We start from the raw sequence: 25,892 nt of genomic DNA on the forward strand, positions 1-25,892 counted from the left end.
AAAGAGAGAGAGGGAGAGGGAGAGAGGGAGGGAGAGAGGGAGAGACAGATGGAGAGAAAGAGAGGGAGAGGGAAAGAGGGAGAGGGAAGAGGGAGAGGGAAGAGGGAAAGGGAGAGGGAGCGAGGGAGGGGAAAGAGAGAGAGGGAGAGGGAGAGAGGGAGGGAGAGAGGGAGAGACAGATGGAGAGAAAGAGAGGGAAAGAGGGAGAGGGAGAGTGGAACAGGGAAAGAGGGAGAGGGAGAGAGGGAGGGATAGAGGGAGGAGAGGAAGCAGGGAGAAAAGAGAGAAAGAACACACCATCTACACTTCTGTCAAATGACACCGGGGATCCTTACACAACCAGGAGAAAATAACACAGGGAGGCTCTTTCTCAGCTGGAACTGGAACTGCAGACGGGGCCAAACACCACCAGGCTGGCCACAAATGTCCAGCCGCTGCTCCAGCCCCGTCAGCTGTGAGTCCGGTCACCAGGGCTCTGAGTGTCTGCTCCAGGGAGCTGGGGTTCACCCTCTCACCCGGGAGGCTGGGCCAAGACAGCAGGGCCCCGGGCTGGAACATAGGTGGGAAAGCATCCCCACAGGATAGCTTGTGTAAGCAGATTCAGCTGCCAGATTCTAGAGGCCCGGGACCACCCTGTGGCCCGTGAAACCCAGGAGCCACGAGGGTCTTGCATCGTGATTCCTGTCCATTGGACTGTAAAGTTTATGTAGGGAATCTTGGAAACAGTGGTAACAAGGCTGAATTGGAACGAGCTTTAGGCTATTATGGACCACTCTGAAGTGTGTGGGGTGCTAAAAACCCTCCTGGCTTCGCTCTTGTTGAATGTGAAGATCCCCGAGATGCAGCTGATGCTGTCCGAGAACTAGATGGGAGAACACTATGTGGCTGCCGAGTAAGAGTGGACCTGTCGAATGGGGAAAAGAGAAGTCGAAATCGTGACGCCTCCTTCTTGGGGTCGTCGCCCTCGAGATGATTATCGGAGGAGGAGTCCTCCACCTCCCACACATCTCCAAGATGGAGAGCCTTCTCCGTCAGCCAGAGCAGGTCCCTTTCTAGATATAGGAGAAGAGAGAGATCCCTGTCCCAAGAGAGAAATCACAAGCCATCCCGATCTTTCTCTAGGTCTCCTAGCCGATCTAGGTCAAATGAAAGGGAAATGGAAGACCACTTTGCAAGAAGAGTGGTGTACAGGCAATAACTTCATTTGGCAGGAGTATGTACAGAATATTCAAGTTTTGTTTGAGACTTCCGAAGCTTGGTGCACTTTTTAAATGTTTTAGTTGTTCACACTTGTTTGTCTCTTGGGACAGTGACACATAAAGGTGTCATTCTCTATGGTTTGAAATGGATCCTATGAGGCATGTAATATGAAGAATTGTTACCTTACAATGTTCCCTTAAGCAAAATTGAATTTGCTTTGAATTTTTGGTCTTGCCTAGACTGATAATGAAACTCTAACTCCTGCCCACCTAAAGTGTGATGTTTACTATTATGGAAACAACACTGGCAAACATTGAAAAGACTTTCTGTAGCTGGGATATGGTATGCAGCTGTAGTTAAGCAAGCAGTCTTTAAAAGGTGCTGTGAACCCAAGCCAGCAGGTAAAAATGAAAGCCGCACCCTTACCCTAGATTAGAGGTTTAAAAATTCCACTAGTCTTCACACTGGACAAGAGGTTGTCCAGGGAGTTTAAAATCTAAGAAGTTTAAAGGAAGTTAGTTTACCTTTGAGTTAGGTCATACGTCCCCTCTGTGTTTGCTGTACATGAATACATAGCTCTTTGTAATATTCTTTGGAAATTTGAGATTATCAAGATACCAATGTCCTGCCAGATTAAGAGTATATTGTAGAGCTGAACTTTGAGTTACTGTGCAATTTTTTTTTTTCATGCTGTCATTTGTAATATGTTTTGTGAGAATCCTTGGGATTAAAGTTTTGGTTGCAAAAGAAAAAAAGAAAAGAAAAGAATCCGCCTGCCAATGCAGGGGACACAGGTTCAAGCCCTGGTCCGGGAAGATCCCAGGTGCTGCAGATCAACTAAGCCCGTGGGCCACAACTACTGAGCCTGCACTCTAGATCCTGGGAGCCAGAACTACTGAGCCCCCGTGCCACAACTACAGAAGCCCACACGCAACGACGACCCAACGCAGCAAGAAAAAAAAGACGATACTGGCCAGGTGATCAAGGGTAAAATCGTTTGTCATAAGTCCCGTTGATGGTGTGTATCCTTGATGTGACCTGAGGAAAATGGCATTTTTATCTCTGTCTGGGTCTTCCGCCCCAAACCCCATAACTCCAGACCAACCATAAGAAAACATCCGAAAACAAACAGACAAACAAATTGAGGGACAAAATACCTGACCAGTCCTCCTCAAAACTTTCAAGGTATCAAAACCCAGCGACGTCTGAGAAATGTCACAGCCCAGAGGAGACTGGGACAGAAAAAGGATGTTAGGGGAACACTAGGGAAATGCTAATAAAGTTTGGACTTTAGTTAATAACAATGTATCCATCTTGGTTCCTTAGTTGGATAAACATGTCGTACTAAGGTACTAACGAGTTGGAAATAGGGGTACTGGGTCAGGGTCCACGGCACTCTGTACACTCTGTACAGATCTTTGCAACTTTTTTGTAACTCTAAGCTCTAAAATTAAGCGAGTACTGAACAGAGCTAAGAATGTTATTTCCCTGATTTGAACATGCCTGAGTTTCTTTTCATGGTCACATTTTTGCTATCTGGATGTGTCTTGGCATCAGTAGCAAAGGAGAGTTGCCAGCCCCTGGGAAGATGTGGGTGGTTTGCAGGTGGCTTGCTCTGGAGCTGAAGACCACGGTGGGAAGTCTGCAGCCTCGGGCTGCACTTAGAACCATGGGAGGGGATGGGCCAGCTCAGTTAGGGATGGAACCTATAAATAAAACTTTTTTCTTTTCCGTTATGGCTTATCACAGGATACTGAATATAGTTCCCTGTGCTAGACAGTAGGACGTTGTAGTTTATCCATCCTATATTTAATAGTTTGCATCTGCTAACCCCAAACTCCCAATCCAACCCTCCCTCACTGTTTCTCCCCCTTGGCAACCACAAGTCTGTTCTCTATGTCTGTGAGTCTGTTTTTGTTTTGTGGACGAGTTCATTTGTGTCGTATTTTAGATTTCACATATAAGTGAGATCATATGATATTTGTCTTTCTCTTCTGACTTACTTCACTTAGTATGATCATCTCTAGGTCCATCCACGTTGCTGCAAATAGCATTATTTCATTCTTTTTATGGCTGAATAATATTCCATTGTATATATGTACCACATCTTCTTTATCCATTCATCCATCAGTGGACATTTAGGTAGCTTCCATGTCTTGGCTACTGTAAATAGTGCTGCAATGAACATTGGGGTGCGTGTATCTTTTCTTTCTTTCTTCCTTCTTTCTTCCTTTCTTCTTTTCTTTCTCTCTCTCTCTTTCTCTCTTTCTTCCTTTTTTTCTCTCTCTCTTTCTCTCTTTCTTTCTTTTTTCTTTCTTCTTTTATTGTCACACGGCATGTGAGATCTTAGTTCCCTGACCAGAAATGGAACCCATGCCCCCTGCACTGAAAGCGCGGAGTCTTAACCACTGGGCAACCAGGGAAATCCCAGGGGTGTATGTATAGTTTTGAATTAGAGTTTTCTCCGGATCTATGCCCAGGAGTGGAATTGTGGGACCCTATGGCAGCTGTATCTGTTCCTGCACGCCTCACATCAACCACCTGCACTCCAATCCTTGCTCTCAACGTCATCTTCGGGGAACCCAACCTGCGACAGGGACCTTGACAAGAAGAAATGGCTCAGGGAAAAGCTACCTGCACAGGGAGGAGATAGAGGCCATCGCCCCTGGGGTGCGGCGGGGACAGTGGGCACAGAAATTTGTCATTTCACCCACCCCCGATACTCATCTCAGCCCTCCTGGCTGCCCCACTCTAGGTCACCTCGGGATACAGAGGTGACCCGGTTAGAGTCCCTGCCTGTGCAGGAATCTGGGGGCACCAGCGGGTCTGAATAATATTAGTGCAGGGTATCCCCCATGGCACTGGGTTTATTCGGAGCGGGTCATCCTCTGCTGAGGGCCTCTCCTGGTCACTGTGTGGGGTTTAGCAGCATCCCTGGCCGCACCCATTTGATTCCAGGGTCCCCTCCCCCCCAGTTGTGACAACCACAGATTTTCCACACACATCACGGAAGAACTGGGTGAGGCGGGGGCAGGATGGCTCTGGGCGAGGACAGCTGTGTTGAAGCAACCAGCCTGGCCCAGGGCAAGGTCTGCCCCAATCCCGTCAGCGCCTGAATTTAGAACTGCCCCTTTCCTCTCCCACCTCCCTTGCCCTGCAGTGGTCTCCGAGACATCATCCCCAAGTAATAAATCACACCTTCTCAGTTTACTGTTTGCTGCCCTCGCTAGAACGTGAGCTCTTTGAGGACAGGGATGCTGTTATGTCCGCAGCACCTAGAATAGTGTCTGCTCTGTAGTAGATGCTTCATAAATACTTGCTGAATAAAGGAGTTGAATACAGGGATAAGTGGATGAATGAATGAAGGTTACAATGGAAGGAGGGGGGAGATTCCCTTTCTGGCTCTCGGGGGTTGGGAGATCAAGTGAAAGATCTGTCCTAAATAGGCTGACCAGCCTTCTGGGGTCCCCTGGGACTGAGGGTTTCCCCAGAATTCCAGCGCTCAAACCTGAGCGGTCCTGGGCAAACTGGGGGCGGGTGTTGGTCACCCTATCTAAACACAGTAACAATTCCAGCTGCAATAGCAATGGCCAATGACCTCTACGGTCTTATTGACCATGCACAGTTCTCTACCTGGCAGGGAAGGGTGGGCCGGGATTGGAATTCTGGTGATCCAGGGCGGGTGAGGGCACACCCCGGGCTTGTGGAGTGGAGTCCAGGAAGGTTCTGGAGGAAGTGACAGTGACACAGGAGGGAGGGAGGAGTCTAAGGAAGAACGTCCCACATGACAACATGTGCCAATGGCCCTGGGCCCAAGGTCACACCTGACCAGGGCTTGCTTTTTTTTATTTTCTAATTTACTTTTTCCCACATGGATATGCAATTGTCCTAATGCCATTTATTGAAAACTCCTTAATTTCCCTACTTTCTATCATATCAAGTTCTCATATATCTGTTTCTGGACCTTTATTCTATACCATAGAGCTATACGTCCCATCCTTGCACCACTAGGGCTGTTTCATCACTATAACTTTATTTATCCATTTTTTTTGGCCGTGCCGTGCGGCATGTGGGATCTTATTTCCCTGACCAGTGATCGAACCCGCGTCCCCTGCAGTGGAAGCTCGGAGTCTTAATCACTGGACCTCCAGGGAAGTCCCCAGGGCTTGCTTTGACATCCATGGAATGGTGGCAGGTGGGCACAGGGAGCAGCTGTCTGTGAGCCATCCTGTGTAGAAATGCAGGGTGGAGGGGAGGACAGGTGGAGCTGGAGGGGGAGAAGCGGAGGAGGGAGGGAGGAAGGGAGGGAGGCCGGGTGAGAGACAGACAGAGAGTTTCCTGAGACAATAGCTCTGGCCGTGTCCTAGGGCATGAAAGCTGAAAATAGCTCCTAGTGCCGGGAGCCTTGGAGCCGGAGCCTGGGAGCCACGGTGACTGGCTCTCCTCCCTGGTGTGTGTGTGTTGCAGCGGGGGGGTGGGGGGGTTGGCTCTGGGCTTCTCAGGCTGGGAATGGGGTGCACAGAGCAGGGACGGAGCAGGGACCCTTCTCTCTGGGACCTCGTGGGCCATCCTCAGCTCACAAAGCTGAGCCACTCCTGGCCCTACGAGTGGGGGGCTTATCCTCCCTGTCCCCTGGATCATACCCCCTCACACACAACTTCCCCATGTGTGTTCCCAGCAACCAAGAGAATCTGTTTTTAAAAGATTTGGGGGAGGGGGGTAACCATACAAACAAGAGCAGAATGGATACTTTTTCAGAATATGAATGGCTCTGTGTAAGCCCACCCCCAGGGTAACCACAGTCCTGACCTCTAACACTCTTGACGAGTCAGCCTTGGTCTGGGCTTGCGGACCCACGGAAGCTTCCTCATCCCCTCCTTCAGATCCTGACTCTCCCTCGGCGTCTTTGTGAGAAGCACCCGGGGAAGTGGGACTGCTAGGCTGTACTGCTGCTAGAACTCCACCTGGGCTCCACCAGGCTCCAGCCCCCTGCCCTGTCCACCTAACTGATCCTGAGGCACCTCAACTGGTAGGAGCAGCATCACCTTCCCTCCTGGGACTTGTGACACTTAAGGGAGACCCCGAAAGACAAGCCTTTGGCTCCCTGGCTGGCAAAGAGCAGGTACTCAATTGTCATAAGTGTCCGTATCAGTGAGGGTTCTCCAGACAAACAGAATCCATACGGGGTGTGTGTGTATATACACACACACGTACATATGTACAAGCATACAAAAATATACAGCTGTGTACATATGCAGTATGCGTACACACATATACACATATAGTATATACAATAAACTCATACATATATACACACATAAAATGCAGTTTGTATATATACAGTATGTATACACACATATACACATAATATATACAATACACACATACATATACACTATACATACACACATATAAAATGCATAGTTTGTATATATACAGTATGTACACATACGTATAACATATGCAATATACACACCTAGGTACATATATATCATACATATATACACACATACAAAGATATTTAGGTGTGCATATAGACAGTATACATACATACACATATAATATATGCAATACATACACGTACATACATATAGACACACATATACACCTACATATAAAAGCATATAGCATAAAAATATATGTGTACTGTATATAGAAATTCATCGTATATATACATACATATATCATATATATAAGATATATACACATACATATATACAATGTATACACACACACACACCTATATGTAAATATGCGCATGGACATACACATATAAATTCATACGCAAGTGTGTATATAATAGTATATTCATATATACATATAATACCTAGAAACATATACACATGCAGGTATACAACAGATATACACACCTATATATAAATATACACTGTATACATACATACATACAGTGTACATACACTGTCTATATACACACACCCATAAATCAATATATGGGTGTGTGTATATATACAGCATGTTCACATTTATAATATGTATACTATATATATATATACACATACATACATGTATACAATATATACACACAAATATATAGGCTTGTATGTATACTGTATATAGTACTTACACATATACTACAAACGCACGCACATATAAACATATGTGTATACATATATATAATATGTATACACACATATACAAATTAATAGGCTTGTATATATTCAGTATTTTTACATATATAGTTTTGTTTTAAGGAGTTGACTCATGTGACCGTGAGGCAGGCAAGTCAGGGCAGGACTCTGGGCTGGAGACACAGGGAAGAGCTGATGTGCCAAGGCCATTGGAGGAACAGTTCCCTCTTTCTACGGAACCTCATTTTTCTCTCCAGTCCTTCAACTGATGGACGAGGCCCACCCACGCCACGGCATTGACAATCTCCTTTATGCAAAGTGGTCCAATTTCAGTGTTCATCTCTTCTGAAAAATACCTTCCTGGCCACATCTGGAATAATGTTTGTGGTTGCCGGGGCCCCACGCAGTGCGCACATGAGATTAACCATCCCCGTGGCGATGACACTTTATTTTCTCCCTTGACCATTGTCACTACTATTCCAATTAAAATGGCAGCGCCATGAGGGCAGGGCATTTCCTTTTTTGCCAGTACTGAGCGTCCAGGTCTGGTGCCTAGCATAGGCTAAATACACAGCATTTTTGTGAACAGAAGCCAGGATTCCGGCTGCCATATTTAATGAGGAATTATAGTCTTATTATTGGGGGGGAGGTGTCACGGTACGTCAAGGGCGGGAGTCGAACCCGCCACCCCAGGCCCCGAGGGGTCTCCCCGGGTCTCCACTTCGGGCCGGTGGGTGTGGCCGGGGGCAGCTGAAGACGTGCGTGCGTGCTTGCGTGCGTACGTGCGTGCGTGCGTTCGTACGTGCGTGCGTGCGTGCGAGGGGGCGGGTCCACGGGGCGGGAGGCGCTCGCTGCGAGTGAGTGGTTCAGCTGGCCCCCGGCTCATTGTGCTTGCCTCACGCCGGCCCCAGTTGGCAGCAGCGCTGGAGGCCCCGGGCCTGTGACCACAAAGAGGGAGCCGGGGGCCGGACGGGAGCAGGCCGCCGGCGGCGGCGGCGGCGGCGGCGGCGGCGGCGGCGCGGCGGCGGCGCCGGCTGAGGCCCAGGCCAGGCTCCCTCCCCTCAGCCTCCCGCCCGCCCGCCTGTCCCGCCCCCGCCGGCGGCGCCCCGCCCCTCCCCCAACCGCCAGACTAGCCTGGTGCGGGGGCCGCGCGCGAAAACGTGGGGGAGAAGCTGAGGCTGGAGTCGCCCGTGGTGGCCGAGCCCGCCGTCTACCCATGGCTGCTGCTGGTCTACGTGAGTGCCGCCCGTCCCCTCTTCCTGGACCTCCACCTCTCTTCCCCCAGGGCGCGCGCTGAGCCCACCGAGAAACGGAGCGACTCGAGTCGCCAGACCCTCTTTGGAGCCCCCCTTCCCGCCCTGCCTGCTTCTCCGCGGCCGTTTCCAGCCCCCGTGCGCAGGGTGGGCAGAGGGGAGCCGGGGCCGGCCGGGGGCACAGACTCGGCCGCGGGGACCCCGCGCTTCCGAGGGTCGCCCGAGCCGGTCTGCCGTTGGCCCTGTAGGGCTGGGGACCCCGGTCCCCCCCCACCGGCCTGAACTGCTGGCGGGCTTGCCCTTCCGTACTTTATGATCTGACACGTCGGGTTTCTTTTTCCTGGCCAGCTTTACCATTACCTGCCCAGCTTTCCCAGCATCCCCTGATAATGTGTTAGATATTCAAGTTTTAGGGCCCGGTCCCAGCCCTATGGAATCAGCAACTCTGGTGGGGCTCAGTGATCTCTGTTACAACAGACCCTCCAGATGATTTTTATTCACCTTAAAGTTTGAAAATATCTGCATTGTCAGCTGGCCAAAGCATCCACCAGCAGGTGAAGGGGAGTGGCGCCTGGAAAAGATAGGGACTAGCCAAGGTAAGTACAGTAGCATTTGCCATGGTAGTAATGGAGAATGCCTTTTCTCCACTGGTTGGCACAGACTAGTAGTATCTGGGAGCAGTGGCAGGGTTATTTCGGATGCTTTACATTGCAATGTAGAGTGACCGCTGTCCTGGTTTGCCAGGGACTTCCCCTGTGTGAGCACTTAAAATCTCATCCTGGCAAACCCCTTAGCCTTGGGTTTGAAAAACTTAGGGAATAACATGAAATTTAGGGGAAACATGATCTAGGTTTTGGGCAAGTCACAAGTGCTAATTAAAGCTAAGCAAGTATGGACAACATCTAGCCTCCTTTACCCCTTTGCGGGGAGGTAAATCTTGATTGGGTGAGAGGACTTATTGTTAAGAGATCTTTGTAGAAACATCCCCTTCTGCTTAGTCCGCTGGTTCTCGGTTCTGGCTAGACATTGGCATCGTCTGAGGAGAGTTAAAATGATTGTATTGGTCTAGCATGACCAACCGTCGGTGTGAGGGTTTTTAAAAAGTGCTTCAGAGGATTCTAATGTGCAGCCAAATTTAGGTGCCACTGCTTAAGCTTTTGAACCGCTGCTACGTATTTTCACCTCATCTTGCTGTGAGAATATCCAACTGTAGTTGAGGTTTGTTTTTTTTCTTTTTCTTTTTTTAACTGTCTTATTATAAGATTTACTGTCTTAAATAAGATTGAATGTACAGAAACTCCTGCTAGTCCATCTGGTATAGCTGGATACCCGGAGTAATATCGTTAAGATATGTACCATTTAAGTATTGTGACTGGCCTTTTAAAAATTAACATATGCATTAAATTAGTATTGATAGTATAGATCTCTTTCGAAGTTGTCATGTTGGGGAGCTATACCTCTAATCTGCTGCCATTGCTAAATATCTGGACACCTCTTATTAGGAATTGCTTTAAAAAATCTTTAGGGATTAAAACCAAGATTGCTGTATTATTTGTACTGGGACCACAAAAACCTCACGAAGTTCCCCTGCTGTACCTTCTACCCCCATCTCTAACCCTTGGCAACTTCTAATCTGTTCTCCATCTCCACAGTTTTGTTATTTTAAGAATAATATGTAAACATAATCATGAATTACTTAATCTTCGGAGATTGGCTTTTAAAAAATTTTCCCTCGGCATCATTCCCTTGAAGTTCATTTCAATTTTTGCATATATTAATAATTTGTTCCTTGTTGTTGCTCGGTAGTATTCTATCATAAGATTTTATCACAATTTGTTTCAACATTCACCCATTGAAAGACATTTGGGTAGTTGCCAGTTTTCGGCTATTAGAAATAAAACTGCTATGAACATTTATGTGTAAGTTTCTGTGGGAACTTCATTAAGTTTTTGTTTCTTTTGGATAAATGCTCAAGAGTACAATTACTGCATTGTAGGGTGAATCTACTTTTAGGATTAAAAGAGACTGTCAAGCTGTTTCTCAGAGTGGCTAAACCATTTTATTTTCCCACCAGTGATGTGATATAATTTTTCTACGTACTCGCTAGCATTTGATGTTGTCACTATACTTTAATTTTAGTTATTCTCTGATATCTCATTATGGTCTTAATTTGCATTTCCCTGACGGCTAACGATGTTGAACATCTTTTCATGTGCTTCTTTGCCATGTGTATATTCTCTTCCATGAAATGTCTGTTCCTGTCTTCTGACTATTTTCTAGTTGGATTTTTTTAAGTTGTTTGGAGAGTTCTTTGTATATTATAGATACAAGTCATTTGTCTCCTATGGGGTTTTCAAATATGTTTTCCCACTGTGTAATTTGAGTTTTCATCCACTTAAAAGGATCTTCTATGAAGCATTTTTAACTTATTTTGATGAGATCCAATTTATCAGTTTTTGCTTTTATTGATCATACTTTCGGTGTCAAGTCTAAGAATTATTCACCTAGTTCTAGATGCCAAAGATTTTCTCCTATTTTTTTTTTCTAAAACTGTCCTGCTTTTACATTTAAGATTATGATCCACTTTGATTTAATTTTTGTGTAAGATGTGTAAGGTTTAGGTTAAGGTTCATTGTTTGTTTGTTTGTTTTTGTCGAGGGATGTCCAACTGTTTCAGTACCATTTTTTGAAAAGTCTATTCTTCCCTGATAGCTTTTGCACTGCTGTCAAAACCAAGTTAAATGTATTTGTGTCGGTCTATTTCTGGGTTCTCTGTTCCATTCCATTGATCTGTGTATCTACCCTCCATCATTATGGCGAAATCTTGAAATTGGGTAGATTAATTCCTCCCATTTTAATCTTCCTTTACAAATTGTTTTAGCTATTCTTCAGCCTCTTCCTACCATATAAATCTTAGAATAAGCTTGTCTATATCCACAAAAACCTTGAGGGCATTTTAAGAGTAATTGTGTTAAGCCTGTTAACTTGGGGAGAATTGACATCTTTATTATGTTGTGTTTTCTAATCCATGAACAAGGTATGTCTCCCTATTTGTTTGGGACTTTTAAAATTTTCTTCATCAGCATTTTGTAATTTTCAGTATAGAGGTCCTATAAATGTCTTATTGGGCTTCTATTTAAGTATTTATTTAGGTCAGTTGTAAATGGCATCACATATTTTTATTTAAGCTTCTACACATTTGTTATTAATATGTAATTTGATAAAATTGTGTGGATCTTGTACTCTAAAACATTTACAAACGAATATTATTTCTCAAGCTTTTTGTGGATTCCTTGGTATTTTCTCCATTTAGATTATCATCTCATCTTCAGATATAGAAAGTTTTAGTTTTCCTTATTCAATATAATAGGATATATTACTATTCAACATTCAGTAGGATATATTCCTTCCTATTCAACATAGTAGGAATAGTTCTTTCATCTTTTAAATAAACTTTTTAAAAATTTAACTGTTAAATTTATCTATTTATTTATTTTTGCTTTATTTTCTTACTAGAACCTCCAGTAATATATTTAATAAAAGTGGTGAGAGCAGATATCGGTGCCTTGTTTCTGATCTTACAGAGAAAGCGTTCAGTCTTTCACAGTTAAATATAATGTCGGTATAGGTTGTTTGTAGATCATCTTTATGAGTTTCAGTATGTTCCTTTTCTATTCCTAGTTTGCTTGGAGTTTTTTTTCTTCTTTTTTTAAAATCATGAATGGGATTGGATTTTATCAAATGCTTTCTCTGCATTAATGATTAGGATCACATGACTTTTCCCCCTTAATCTGTTGGATATGGTAGATTACATTGTTTGATTTTCAAATATTTAACCAACTTTGCATAACTGGAATAAATACCGCTTGGTCATGGTATATTATTCTTTTTATATATTTCTGGATTTAATTTGCTAATATTTGGCTGAGGATTTTTACAGCCAATTTCATAAAAAATACTGGGCTGTAGTTTTCTTCTTTCTATACTGTCCCAGTCTGGTTTTGGTATCAAGGTAATACTGGCTTCATAAAATTAATTAGGAACTGTTCCCTCTACTTCCGTTTCTTATCAAGTCATGTAAAATTGGTGTTAATGCTTTAAGTCTTGGGTAAAAGTGAAACATCTAAGCCTGAATATTTCTTTTGGGAGTTTTTAAATGAAAAATCAGTGTTTCTCATAGTTACAGGAAAATTGAGATTGTCTCTTTCATCTTGGCTGAGTTTTGGTAATTTTGGGTGTAGACGCATTGGTCCATTTCATCCACAGTTTTGAATTTATAGTGTAGACTTGTTCATAATAACGTGTCCCTTATTAACCTGCAGGATATGTCATGGTATCCCTGGTTGCATTTCTGATATCTGTGATTTGTGCCATCTCTCTTTTTATCTTTATCAGTCTTGCTACATCTTTCTTGATTAGATTGTTTATTTTGAAGAACCAGCCTTTTGTTTCATTGATTTCCTCCCCCCCCCATTTTCCTGTTTTTAGTTTCATGGATTTTTGTTTCATCTTTATTATTTCCTTCTTTCTGCTTGTTTAGTGTTTTTTCCTCTTCCGTTTTTACTATTTTAATATAGAAAATTAGACTATTTCTTTGAAATATTTTCTTTCCCAATTTAGTGCTATAAACTTGCCTTTCAGCATTGCTTTCACTTCATTCCACAAACGTTGATCTGTTATATCTCCATTTTCTTTTATTCTATGCATTTAAAATTTTTTCCTTGACTTTTTACCCATGAGTTATTTGGAATTGTGATGTTTAGTTTTCATGTGATTGAAGATTTTCCTGTTGTCTTTCTGTTATTGATTTCTAGTCTGGTTCCATTATGGCTAGAGAACATACTCTCTCTGATTTTAATTCTTTTAAATCTGCTAATGTTTTTTTATCACCCAGTGTATGGTATATGAGTGAATGTTCCATGGACACTTGAATATGTATTCTGCTTTTATTGAGTGTGTTCTTTAAATGTCAGTTATATCCTGTTGATTGATGATGTTTTCAGTTCTTCCATACCCTTGCTGATTTTTCTCTCTGGGAGTTCTATAAATTGCTGTGTTGAAGTCTCAAATAATAATTGTGGATTTGAAATTTTCTCCTTTTACCTTTTTCAGTGTTTGCTTCATGTGTTTTGAAGTTCTGTTGTTTGGTGCACACGCATTTAGTATCACTAGGTCATCTAGGTGGATTATTCCTGTTATCTTTATGTAATGACCCTCTTTGCCCCTAATAATTTCCTTTGCTCTGAAATCTACTTTATCTGATATTAATATAGCCATTTCTGCTTTTTCTGATGAATGTTCACATGATATACCTTTTTCATCCTTTTACTCTGAACTACCAATATCATGATGTTTAAAGTAAGCTTCTTATAGACAGTATATAGTTGGATCATGCTTGTGATTTTTTCATCTACTCTTCCAATGTCTGTCTTTGACTTGGCTATTTAGATCATTTACAGTTAATGTAACGATTGCTATGTTAAAGATGAGGTCTAGCATTTTATTTTTTTTATGTTTATTTTTTATTTTATTTTTTTCACACACACACACACTGTATTTTATTTTTACAAGAGATAAATAGACTGACAACAAGCATTCTACATGGATGACCACAACAAAAGCAACAATGATTGCAATTACCAAACATGAAACACACTCATGCTATGTCATAATATTGACATTCAGTCCAGTAATCCTCCACTGTAACAGCTCCTTTACTTTGCAGTGAAAATTGATTTGTATATTCTTTGCCTCTGAGTCCTTGTGAGATTTTTTTTTAATTCAGACGGAAAGTCACAAAAATTATACTCATCCTCATCAGTTCACTCAGTCCCATGTAATTAAATTTTTTTTCATCTTGATCTTTTGTTAGCACTTTTATGAGTTCATCAGTTTTTCATTAGAGTTCTGAAAATGCTTATTCATTCAGTTCAGTAGTACAGTCAGTTACCAGAAACCTGTACTTGTCAGAGTCTTTTCCATGAATTTCTTGAAGATGAAACCCTTTTATAGGAACATATTTGCCAAAGCATCAGAGTACACCCAGAACTGTCTGTAAATGAGAAAAGACTTAAAAATGACCACAGTTAAAGATTTGATGAAAGTTCATAATAATGCAGTTGACAAGAAAATTAGTTATTTCTGAGATATACATTTTAAAGTAATAACTAGGATTATTACTTATAACATTATACCAGAACATATAAGATTTTTAGAAATTTCATGTAATGTCTGAAACATTTATATTAACATATTTCCATACATATTTCAATACAAATACAAATATAAGATTTTTAGAAATTTCATGTAATGTCTGAAACATTTATATTAACATATTTCCATACAAATAACCCAATGAAAGTTTAGTATTAGTTGTTTTGTTTGTTTGTTTTTTTATACTGCAGGTTCTTATTAGGCATCAATTTTATACACATCAGTGTATACATGTCAATCCCAATCGCCCAATTCAGCACACCACCATCCCCACCCCACCGCAGTTTACCATTTTATTTTTTGTTTTGTCTTTTACCTCAGTTTCTCAATCCTGTGTTTCTCTTATTTTGCCTTCTTGTGGGTTACTTAAACATTTTTTAATAAGTCCATTTTAATCTAATTTATTTATAATCGTTTGTGGATACTGTTTGTATAGTTTTCTTAGTGGTTGCTTTTGGCATTACACTATACATATGTAACTTATCATAGCCTACTGGAATCAGTGGTTTATTACTTCAAGTGAAGTTTCAAAATTTTACTTCCATTTAGGTCTCTTAATAGTCCCCAGTTTTAAAGTATGATTTTCTGTAGTATTTCCTTTATATACATTGAGAACCACATCAGATGGTGTCATAATTTTTGCTTTGACCATCAGAGGGAATTTAAGAAACTCATGAGGCTAATGATAGTCTCTTATATTTATCCCACTTGTTTTCACCCATTCCATTGTTCCCCTTTTCTTTCTGAAGTTGCCAGTCTTCTGTTATTTTTTTTTATGTTTGCATAACAGTAGGTGATATCTGGGCTTTCCAGTGCCATTGGATATGAGTTTCAGGAAACACTGAGCCTGGCTCACTTAATGCTACTGAGTTGGAGGGTTTGTATACGTTGGGCCTGTTGGCACAGCAGATGCTAGCAGATTAGACTAATGCTGATGGGACTAGTGCCACAGGAGGATGCATTCCCATTCAGGCTATGCTGCTGCTACAGTAGATCAAATCCCCCTCTACCCCAAGTGTGGGGCAGTGACCTGCTGCTGTCACTGCTTCTTTATTAGGCTGCTTTCGCCTCAGGTGTGTGGTGGGATCCCTTGGAAGCTGCTGCTGCTGTCAATCACAGGGTTAAATTCATTTTAGAAATACTTAAATATAAATATATAGCCTGGCTCTTGTAGGACCTCTGTATTTGTTTTTTTATTGCTTTCATACGAATTACCACAAATTGAGTGACTCAAAACATCGTAAATTTATTACCTTACAAGTCTGACATTGGTCTCAATTGAGTAAAGTAAAAGTGTTGGCAGGATCGACAGATGAATGGATAAAGCTGTGGCACATATATACAATGGAATATTACTCAGCCATAAAAAGAAATGAAATTGAGTTATTTGTAGTGAGGGGGATTGACCTAGAGACTGTCATACAGAGTGAAGTAAGTCAGAAAGAGAAAAACAAATACCGTATGCTAACACATATATATGGAATCTAAAAAAAAAAGAAAAAAATGGTTATGAAGAACCTAGGGGCAGGACAGGAATAAAGACTCAGCCATAGAGAATGGACTTGAGGACACAGGGAGGGGGAAGGGTAATCTGGGATGAAGTGAGAGAGTGGCATGGACATATATATACTACCAAATGTAAAATAAATAGCTAGTGGGAAGCAGCCACAAAGCACAGGGAGTGGAATCCTGCAGTGTTTGCTGATGGGTCATTTTGGAAGAGCTGACTTTCAGTCTGAAGCTCTGCCTGTTTGCATCTGAAGAATCTGCATTTAAGGAGAGGGTGTATGAGGAAGGGGGTGTATGAGGGACAAAGGTGTCCTGGGTGCAGATGAGCCAGGACCTGACCAGCTGCCTTTTGGGTCCTCTGGTCCCATCTCTTGGTCTGTGCCTCATCTGCATCATCACTGTCCCCGCTGGCACCCCTGGGGTGTTGTTGTCTGAGTGAGATTTCCCTGGTGCCCCTGCTCTCCTCCCCTCCTCCTGCTGGTTGGGGAGGGAACTGCTTGTTGTGTGGTCTGTACTCCTGAGGCACGAAGGACCCTGTAGCATGGACCTGCAGAGTGTGGGATGTGGTCCCAAGAGCATGGGGCCCACATAGGACACAACATCGGGGCATGACCAGTATTAGGGCTGCCTCATCACTGACAGGGAATGTTGTCCAGATCGTGCTCGGGAGGGTGTGGTGGGTGGCCTGGGACCCTAGAGGCCCCATTCCTATCCTGGAGCTTGGAGAGTGCATCCCCATGGGCTCCAGATTCACCCCATATCTCAGCCATATCCCTCTGTCCTGTCTTTGAACTCAGGAAAACGAGTTCTCTTGTCCACAACATAGGCCTGGTCCTGTTGGTATTAGGATTCTTTAAGTTAGGCATCCTGGGATAGCTCTTTTTAGGCCTGAGAAGGAACAACTCAGGAGTGTACAACAATTTCAGATGAAACTAATATTCAATGACTATCTCTAACTACTCGGTTGTTGACTTCTATTAGTCATTATTCTCCTGGTTTTAGCTCTGATGTGGGGATTACAGAGGAGTCAACATTTAAATCTTCATAATCTGTGTATTTGTAGCTTCAGTATCATTACTGACCCATAGTTTTTTATGGTTTGGGAAGAGTTATTGATTTCATGTGTCATGTAAAGGATTCACAATGATGATAGGGCAATTAAGATTACAATAATGGCTAGTAAATTGTTCACATTTTCTCTACCTGTGCATCTATTGTATGCAAGTGAGTTAGTTTAGATGTCAATATTAGTGAAATGATATAGAGGACTAGAGAACTTATTTTAAAAATCACTATTAATGTGTGATGATGAAAATGTAAAAGTTCTTCCATAATCGGTGATGTTGTATCTTGAGAGCCTAGATGAAAGTGATATGCCTTAGTAATATACAGGATTTTAGCCTATGATTTAACTTTGACAAAGCTACATCACTTTTTACTTTTATCTCATTTATTGAGAAAGACATAATTGTTATGGTGTTGGCTTGAAACTGGTTGAAAAGGACTTGAGTCCTTCCTTATTTCACATTTACATAGGTAGGATCTTGAAACATAGGATATGGTGGAGGGCATTCGTGTAACCATTCTAGGTTAGGAGTAGCAATTTCCACTGCTAAGACTTCTTGTTTAGATGCAAATGCTTTTCAAAGTATGAAGATTATTAGCATTACTGCTGCTACGGAGATGAATGAGCCTAAAGATAAAATATTTCATGTTGTGTGTGCCTCAGGGTACTCAGACTAACGTAGTGACATCCCTGAGAGGCCAAGAAAGTGCTGCAGGAAGTCATATTTACTACTACAAATATACTTGTGAAGTGAATTTTTGCTCATGCTGAGTTAACTGTATAACCTGAGAATAGTGGGAATCAGTGTAGGAAGCCTCCTATAATAGTGAAGACTGCTCCCATGGACATTAGGTCACGGAAGTGTGCTACTACATAGTATGTATCCTGGAGGACAATGTCTGGGGATGAGTTGGCTAAGATGATTCCTGTCAAACCACCTACTGTAAAAAGAAAAACTAAAGCCTAAAACTCATAGTATAGTGGGAGGTCATATAATATTACCTCCGTGAACAGTTGCTAACCAGGGACTTCCCTGGTGACGCAGTGGTTATGAATTCGCCTGCCAATGCAGGGGACATGGGTTCGAGCCCTCGTCTGGGAAGATTCCGCATGGCGCGGAGCAAAAAGCCCATGCACCACAACTACTGAGCTGCCCTCTAGAGCCTGCAAGCCACAACTACTGAAGCCCACGCGCCTAGAGGCCGTGCTCTGCAACAAGAGAAGCCACTGCAATGAAAAGGCCGTGCACCGCAACCAGAGAAAGCCCACGTGCAGCAACCAAGACCCAACGCAGCCAAAAAAAAAAAGAAACGAGAAAGAAAACTTAAATAAAGAGTTGCTAATCAGCTAGATACTTTTACTCCTGTAGGGATAGAAGTAATTACGGTAGCTGATGCAAAGTATGCTCCTGAGTCGACAGCTATCCCTATGGTAAACATATGATGGGCCCACAAGAGAAATCCTAAAAAGCCAGTGGACGTGACTCATACTAGTCCCAAATAGCTGAAAGGCACTTTTTGTCCTAAATAGTATGTAATGATATGTGAGATTATAACAAAGCCTGGTAGGCCATGAATACAGACTTCAGGGTGACCAAAGAGTCAGAATAGGTGTTGGTATAGGATTCAGTCTCCTCCTGCAGGGTCAAAGAAAGTAGTGTTTAGATTTCTGTCTCTTAACAATATGGCAATTCTGGCTGCTCAGACTGAGAGTGGTAATTATAGTAATATGGCTATAGTTGGGAAAGATTAAACAAATACTGGTGTTTGGTATTGGGATATGACTGATAGTTTTGTATTAAAGACTATAGTAATAAAAGTAATAGCACCAAGAATTGAAGAGACACCTGCTAAATGTAAGGAGAAAATGGTTAGATCGACAGAGGCTCCTTCATGGGCCAGATTGCAGGCTAGAGCTGAATATAGGGTTCCACTTGTACCAGAACCAGCTTCTACTATTGGTGATATGAGTAAGAGTAAGAATGATGGGGGAAGTAGTCAAAAGTTTATATGATGTACTGGGGGAAATGCTACCTCAGGTGCCCCAGTTATTAGTGGCCCAAGTCAGTTTTCAAATCCTGAAATCATAATGGGTACAACTATAAAGAAAATTATTACAAGTGCAGGGACTGTTATGACTACCTTACAGATTTGGGCATCTCCAAGTAGCGCTCCAGGTTAGCATAGGTCAGCCAGGATTAATATACTTAAGGCGCTGCCTGCTACTCCAGCTCAAGCACCAAATAGTAAAGATAAAATGCCGATATCTTTGTGATTTGTTGAAAATAATCAGCAGTGTATGAACAGAGGTAAAATGACTGAGCTAGCATTCGACTGTAAATCTAAAGACAGAGATTGAGCCCTCTTTCTGGCAAACCCTGTGGTGAATCAACAGATTGAATTGTAACTTGAGAGAAGCAGCTTCAATTCTGCCGGTGATTTTCCTGCCTTTTTTTTTCTTCTTTTTTCTTTCTCAAAGGGAGGAGAAGTAGATTGAAGCCAGTTGACTAGAGGATTTGCCTGTTAACTAAAATTTCCTGGGGTTAAAACTCATCAATCTCGTAAGGATTTGGCTTAATTACAGTGTTTGCTTTGCATTCAATTGATATAGGAGAAAGTCCTGCAGTCCTTATTTTTAGAAATTAAGTAAATTGTACTTGTTTAGGGTTTTGAAAGCTCTTGGTCTAAGCTAACCTAAATTCCTAGTCCAGCACTGATAGGATGGGTGTTATGGGTAGTAATCGTGTGGCTATTATGATGAGTAATGATAGGAAAGTTATTTGTTTTGTATGTTCAAATTGTTGTACTTTTGTGTTGTTTAATGAAGGGAATATAGTTAGTGATGTGGGTTATGTTAGCTGCAAGTAGAAGTATATGCTGAGGACTGCTGTGATGGCTATTAGTGTTGGTAGAATGATGTTATCATTTTTGTTATCTCTTGGATAATTATTCATTTGGGTCAAAACCCTGATAATGGTGGGCGACCTCCTAATGACACTATAATGCTGAGGATAAGGATCCTGATGGGAGGTGTTTTATCTCATGTGTGTGATAATGATACCCTTGTAGTACATGATCTGGGTATAAATAGGAAGAAGATAGTGTTGTTATGATATAAATTAGTATGTTTAGGATTGTTATACTTGGAATATACATTATAATAGCTGTTATTCATCCTATATGGGCAACTGATGAGGAGGCTGTAATTTTTTCCAGGTGAGTATGGCTAAGTCTGCCTCAGCGTCCAACTATGATTTATAATATCACTATGATTAACAGTATGTTTAGGTTGATGGATGGTGACATGTGGTATAAAACTGATAGGGGTGCAATTTTGTCATGTTGATAGCATCAGGCCTGCTGTTCATGGAATGCCTTGAGTTACTTCGGGCACTCAGAAGTGAAATGGGGAATGTCCTACTTTTGTGACAAGGACGATTGTCATGATAGTGGATGCTGCTGGATTAAAGATTTTTGTAATCCATTGTGTTCTTTGACCAGAGTATATTAGATTAATGATAATAGCCATTATAAGTAGTATTGATGTGGTGTATTGTTTTAGAAAATATTTGTTGGATGCTTCTGTAGCTTATGGGTTCATGTTTTTTATTAGAATGGGGATACCATTAACCAGTGTGAGCTTGTTACTACAATTATATTTCCTGAAATAATGGTCAGTAGAATGATAGTAAAAAACAATGAGAGTTTATTAGTACAGGAAGGATATACAACAATATTTTGGGGGTATGGGCCTTGAAGCTTTCTTAGAGAACCTTACTATATAGCATTGTGGTGTAATGTGGTAGCATGGAGAATGTAAAATTCTTAGAAATAAGTTCAATTCCAGGAATAAGCGCATTTAAACCTCTATCATTTACTTTATCAAAGTAACTCTTTAGTCAAACATATTTCTTAAGTTTGCTGTGGGTTGCCTGGTATGATGACAGGTAGTGAAAACTCTCATATACATAGGGCTAATGTTAGTAGTAAAAAGATTTTTTATAAGAGATGTATACGTTGATCATATCAAAATTGTGGGTAGGATGCTCGAATTCATCGAAAGGAGATTGTTAGATGTGTTTTAATGATGACTTGGGCTGTATATAATTCTGGCACGTAGGGATTGTCGAATGCTCCTAAAAATAGAATGTTGTGGAAATGTTTATTATAAGGAAATTGACATATTCTCTAGGAAGGACGGGGTGAATGGGCCTGCTACATTTTCTACATTGAAGACATAGACAGGTTTTGATTCTACTTCTGTTAAATCAAGTGGGGCTTCATTGGATTTCTGCTACTGCGGAGATAATCAAATTCTGGGTAGGGGTCAGGAGAAAATTAGTCATAGGTGTTCTTGTGTAATAATTACTGTTGAAAGTGTAAATGATCCATTTAGCATTAGGACTGAGAATAGAATAACTGCCAGCAAGACTTCATATGAGATTGTCTGTGCTACTGTCCGTAGAGCTCCAGTGAGTGAGTATTTTGAATCTGAAGCTCAACCAGATCAGAGGATGGAATAAATGGCTAGGCTTGATATGGCTAATATAAATAGTATGCCTACATTTATATCAATTAGTGGATAAGATATGGGAAGAGGAATTCATGTTGTGAGAGCCAGGGTTAAGGCTAGCATTGGGGCAATAATATATAAATTGATGATGTTGATGGTCATGGTGGTTCTTTAATAAATAATTTGAATGTCTCAGTAATGGGTTGTAATAATCCATAGGGGCTGATGACTTTTGGCCCTTTCTGGATTTGTATATAGCCTAGGATTCTCCATTTAGTTAATATGAGGAATGCTATGGTGAATTAAATTGGGTACTTTGTGAAAGAATGTTGATTATAAATATATTCTTAGGAAGAGAACTTGAACCACTGCAGATAAAGGTTTCAGTTTTACCTAATTACCGGGCTCTGCCACCGTAACAAACCCTGTTCTACAGTAGGGTATGTATAAATTAACTGAATGTAGATTATATCATCATTTAGTTTGAAGACATTTTGTAAAGTAAGCCGTATTGCTCTTGTCCTTTCATACTGGAAGAAATCTGCAATAGACAGAAACCAACCAGGATGACTCCAGTCTGAACTCAGATCACGTGAGACTTTAATCGTTGAACAAACAGACAATTAATAGCAGTTATACCATTGAAATGTCGTGATCCAGCATCAAGGTCATAAAACATATTGCTGATATGAACTCCAGAATACAATTACTCTGTTATCCCTAGTAAAACTTGTTCCGTTGATCAGTGGTTTAGAAGAACAGGTGATAAAGCATTTTGACTAGCTGGTCTAGATTTTAATCACTCAGAGGCAGTTTTATTCTCCAAAAAATAAATGGCGCACGGGCTCAAGGCACACCGGCTTCAGTACTTGTGGCACGCAGGCTCAGTAGTTGTGGCCCACTGGCTTAGTTGCTCCGTGGCACGTGGGAAATTCCCAGACCGGGGATCGAACAGGGTCCCCTGCATTGGCAGGCGAAATCCTAACCACTGCATCACCAGGGAAGTCCCAGAATCGCAGTCTCCCTTTTAATATACCTTAAGCCCAAAGAATCCATGGAAAATTGTTACAGAAAATAAGACAAAAAAATATTGTAAGGACTATAACAGAAGCATATAATACACAGTTCATATAGACACATCCCAAGCAGTTACAAAGTATATTAAAAGGGAGGCTGCGATTTTAAAAGAATAAGATAAATTATACCCACAAACTCCCAGTCTTTCCTGAAACATTGCAATCTGAAACCCTATTGTAGGAAGCAGAAGATTCCAGGAGACATTCTACAAATGAAGGACTCTAAACCCTGTGGTTGGAAAAGGAATTCTGGAAGGAAGGTATCCTCACCCAAGGAGAGCAGGTTCCTATACTTCTCTAACATCACACCCCTGTAGAATTCCCATTGATCTTGGTCCAGGCATTGTCACTCCTCTTGAGAGAAATCTATGGCCACATCCTGGAATGGCAGCAGTCCCTGAAATTAAAAGTACACATGCCATGTGGCCATGGGAAGAGTTCATAATGTGACCCAAGAAGAAAACAGCAAGTTAAGAGAACTGGTTTTAATTATAGAAGACTGTCTTCAATTATCCACTAATATATATATATTTACAAAGTAACTTTCTCTACCTTATTTGTAACTACAAGAAAAGAGTATGGCATGTGATCCACAAAACCAGTGTAGAGACTATACTTATCTGGAAAAGAAATGATAGAATGATGGTTTCAACACAGGCATATGCATTTTTGAGTGTTTTATTTATATCAAACTGGATAAAATGTGTGTATTTCTCAGACAGAAAAGACATGTCGAGGTAGAAATGTACCTTTCAACTATTCATGGGTACACAAGTACACTGGGGAGATTTTAAAAGTGCAGATCGTGATTCAGTAGGTCTGGTGGGCCTGAGTTCTGTTTTTTCCTCAAGCTCATTTTTAACTAGTGATGCCACAGTCTCTGATTCATTAACCACAGTTGGGAATAGCAGAGACATAATTAGAAAGGTAAAAATTCATATTTAACTTTGAACTTAAAGTGTTTTATGGATTTTACACCTTTAATAGAATAGTAAGCACAGCAGCAACAATCATTTGTGAATATTTACTATAGACTGTGTATCTTTCTTTCTTGTGTAGGATTCCAGGAAAAAGGCCTGGGCTGCGGCCACAGTGGGCCGGCCCCCCAGGCCGGGCCGCCCCTCCAGGACCCCCAGAAGGGCTCCTGGAGGCTCCAGGCGGCTTCTCCCCCGGCGCCACCCTCCCTCCCGGAAGGCCTGGGGGCAGAGCGGTCCCACCTCCTCGCCCAGAACGGATCCCGCGTTTCCGCAGAGCTGGAACTCCCGGCTCGGGGTCTCTTCCCTCCGCCGTCACTGAAGTGCCCCGGAGCCCGAAGGGAGGGCGGCCTCACTGAGGCTGCCGGCTCTGGAGGGGCCCCGGCGGCCAAAGCCGCGACAGTCCTGGGGATCGCGGGCCGGGTAAGTGGGCGCCAACCCTCCTCCTGGTCTGGTGCCCGGGCGTCAGTGCAAGACCAGCTTCTGAGGGGCAGGGGTTCGCTGCCACCCGCCGCTGCTGTGCAGAAAGAGCGGCCCCCAGCGTTCTGGTCCCGGGGAACTTCGGTCCCTCCTCTCGCCCCTGCCCTCGGCCTGGCTCGCGGGGCCTGGTGGGCGTGGGGAGTGGGTCGGCCTGAGCGTCCTGAGGGGAAACGGGGAAAGGGAGGCGCAGGGTCCGGTTGGAGCGTCAGCGCCCCTCCTCCTGACTGCGGGGAAAGCAGCTGAAAACGCATCCCCAGGCTCGGAGGTCCCTTGTTCAGCCGAGTCTCTCTGCGCTCCTTCCTCCCTGAGCTAAAGTACTGGGGGGAGGGGACAGGGGAGGGGAATGGCGCAGGTAATGGGGAACATCAAAAGGTGATTGTTAACTAAGGAAAACCAGCTCTCCCAAGGTGAGGAATGTAGCGCTTTTCTTTGTATGGGAAGATGCAAGCGTCTGGGCTCACTGAAATCATTCCTTTGATATGCACCTCAGCTCGCTGGGGCCAGCATTCTGTATTTGCATATCCTGAGTTCCTCAGGGCCTGCTGGCTCACACTGGAGGGCTGCAAGTGCTGATGTCTGTGACATCCTTTTTTTACTGATATGGCAAGAAATATTCCATTTCTTACAGGCTTGAGGGGCAGAGAGTGAAAAAGAGTAGGAGAATCTCACTCAGCATGTAATTTGGCATATATATATATATATATATATATATATATATATATATATATATATATATATATATATAATATTTATATTTAACTGTGCTAATAGAGACTCTCAATTCCAATCAATTTGTACTACTGCCCTCTATGTATTAATTTCATCAGTATCATATAAAAAATGCCTATAAAGTTGACATAATCCATTTAAACAGGATAATTATTTTTAAAGGAAACATAATAGAAATATAACAACAAAACCCTTACCACCAAAGGCTGTGTGTGGAACAACCTAAATATATGTTCCATTGTTAAAATATTGAAAGATGTATTCAGTAGAAATATCAACAAAATGAAAAATAATAAGGGCAGCGGAATGCTGAAATATTGTATCTTTATCATTAAAGTGGCAGAAAATCATTTATTAGTAGGCAGTGAGGGCAGAGGATGCCTGATTTTTATATCTTTTTCATATTTGTGCAGTTGTTTCAGCAAGTAACTTAAAGAAAAGATGGAAAAACAAGGAGGTTTGTGCCTGAGATCATGTTGATGTGAAACCAGGGATGGCCACCTTGTGCCAGGTGCGTGAAGTTTACCTGGCCAGGTAGACCGCAGAGCTCCTGAGAAGCCAGGGTTGGAATTCTTCTGCTGGTTGCCCCTTAGCTTCTGTGACTTGATTGATTTTGAGTCATGTTGGGGGATAGACCTGATCACAGGAAATGGGTGGAAATAGAGTGATTTGGGGAGCAGCTAACGACATTCATCACAGCTCATGGCCTGATTGAATTTTAAAAAACAGGAAAACAAATGCTTCTTATGGAATCAGAGAATGTGAGGGGTGGACAATCCCAGAAAATGAGA

The 25,892-nt window shown here is 42.2% G+C and overlaps 1 pseudogene across 1 annotated transcript; it reads left to right on the forward strand.

Moving 5' to 3' along the window:
- The first annotated feature begins 653 nt into the window (after positions 1 to 653).
- LOC309654292 lies at positions 654 to 23,702 on the forward strand (annotated as a pseudogene). The gene is made up of 3 exons: positions 654 to 1,191; positions 8,160 to 8,524; positions 23,100 to 23,702. The product of its transcript is annotated as an uncharacterized misc_RNA (transcript).
- Positions 23,703 to 25,892: the final 2,190 nt, after the last annotated feature.

This window comes from Balaenoptera physalus (assembly GCF_965194825.1).
Source record: "Balaenoptera physalus genome assembly, contig: HAP1_SCAFFOLD_2480, whole genome shotgun sequence".
NCBI classification, from domain to species: domain Eukaryota; kingdom Metazoa; phylum Chordata; class Mammalia; order Artiodactyla; family Balaenopteridae; genus Balaenoptera; species Balaenoptera physalus.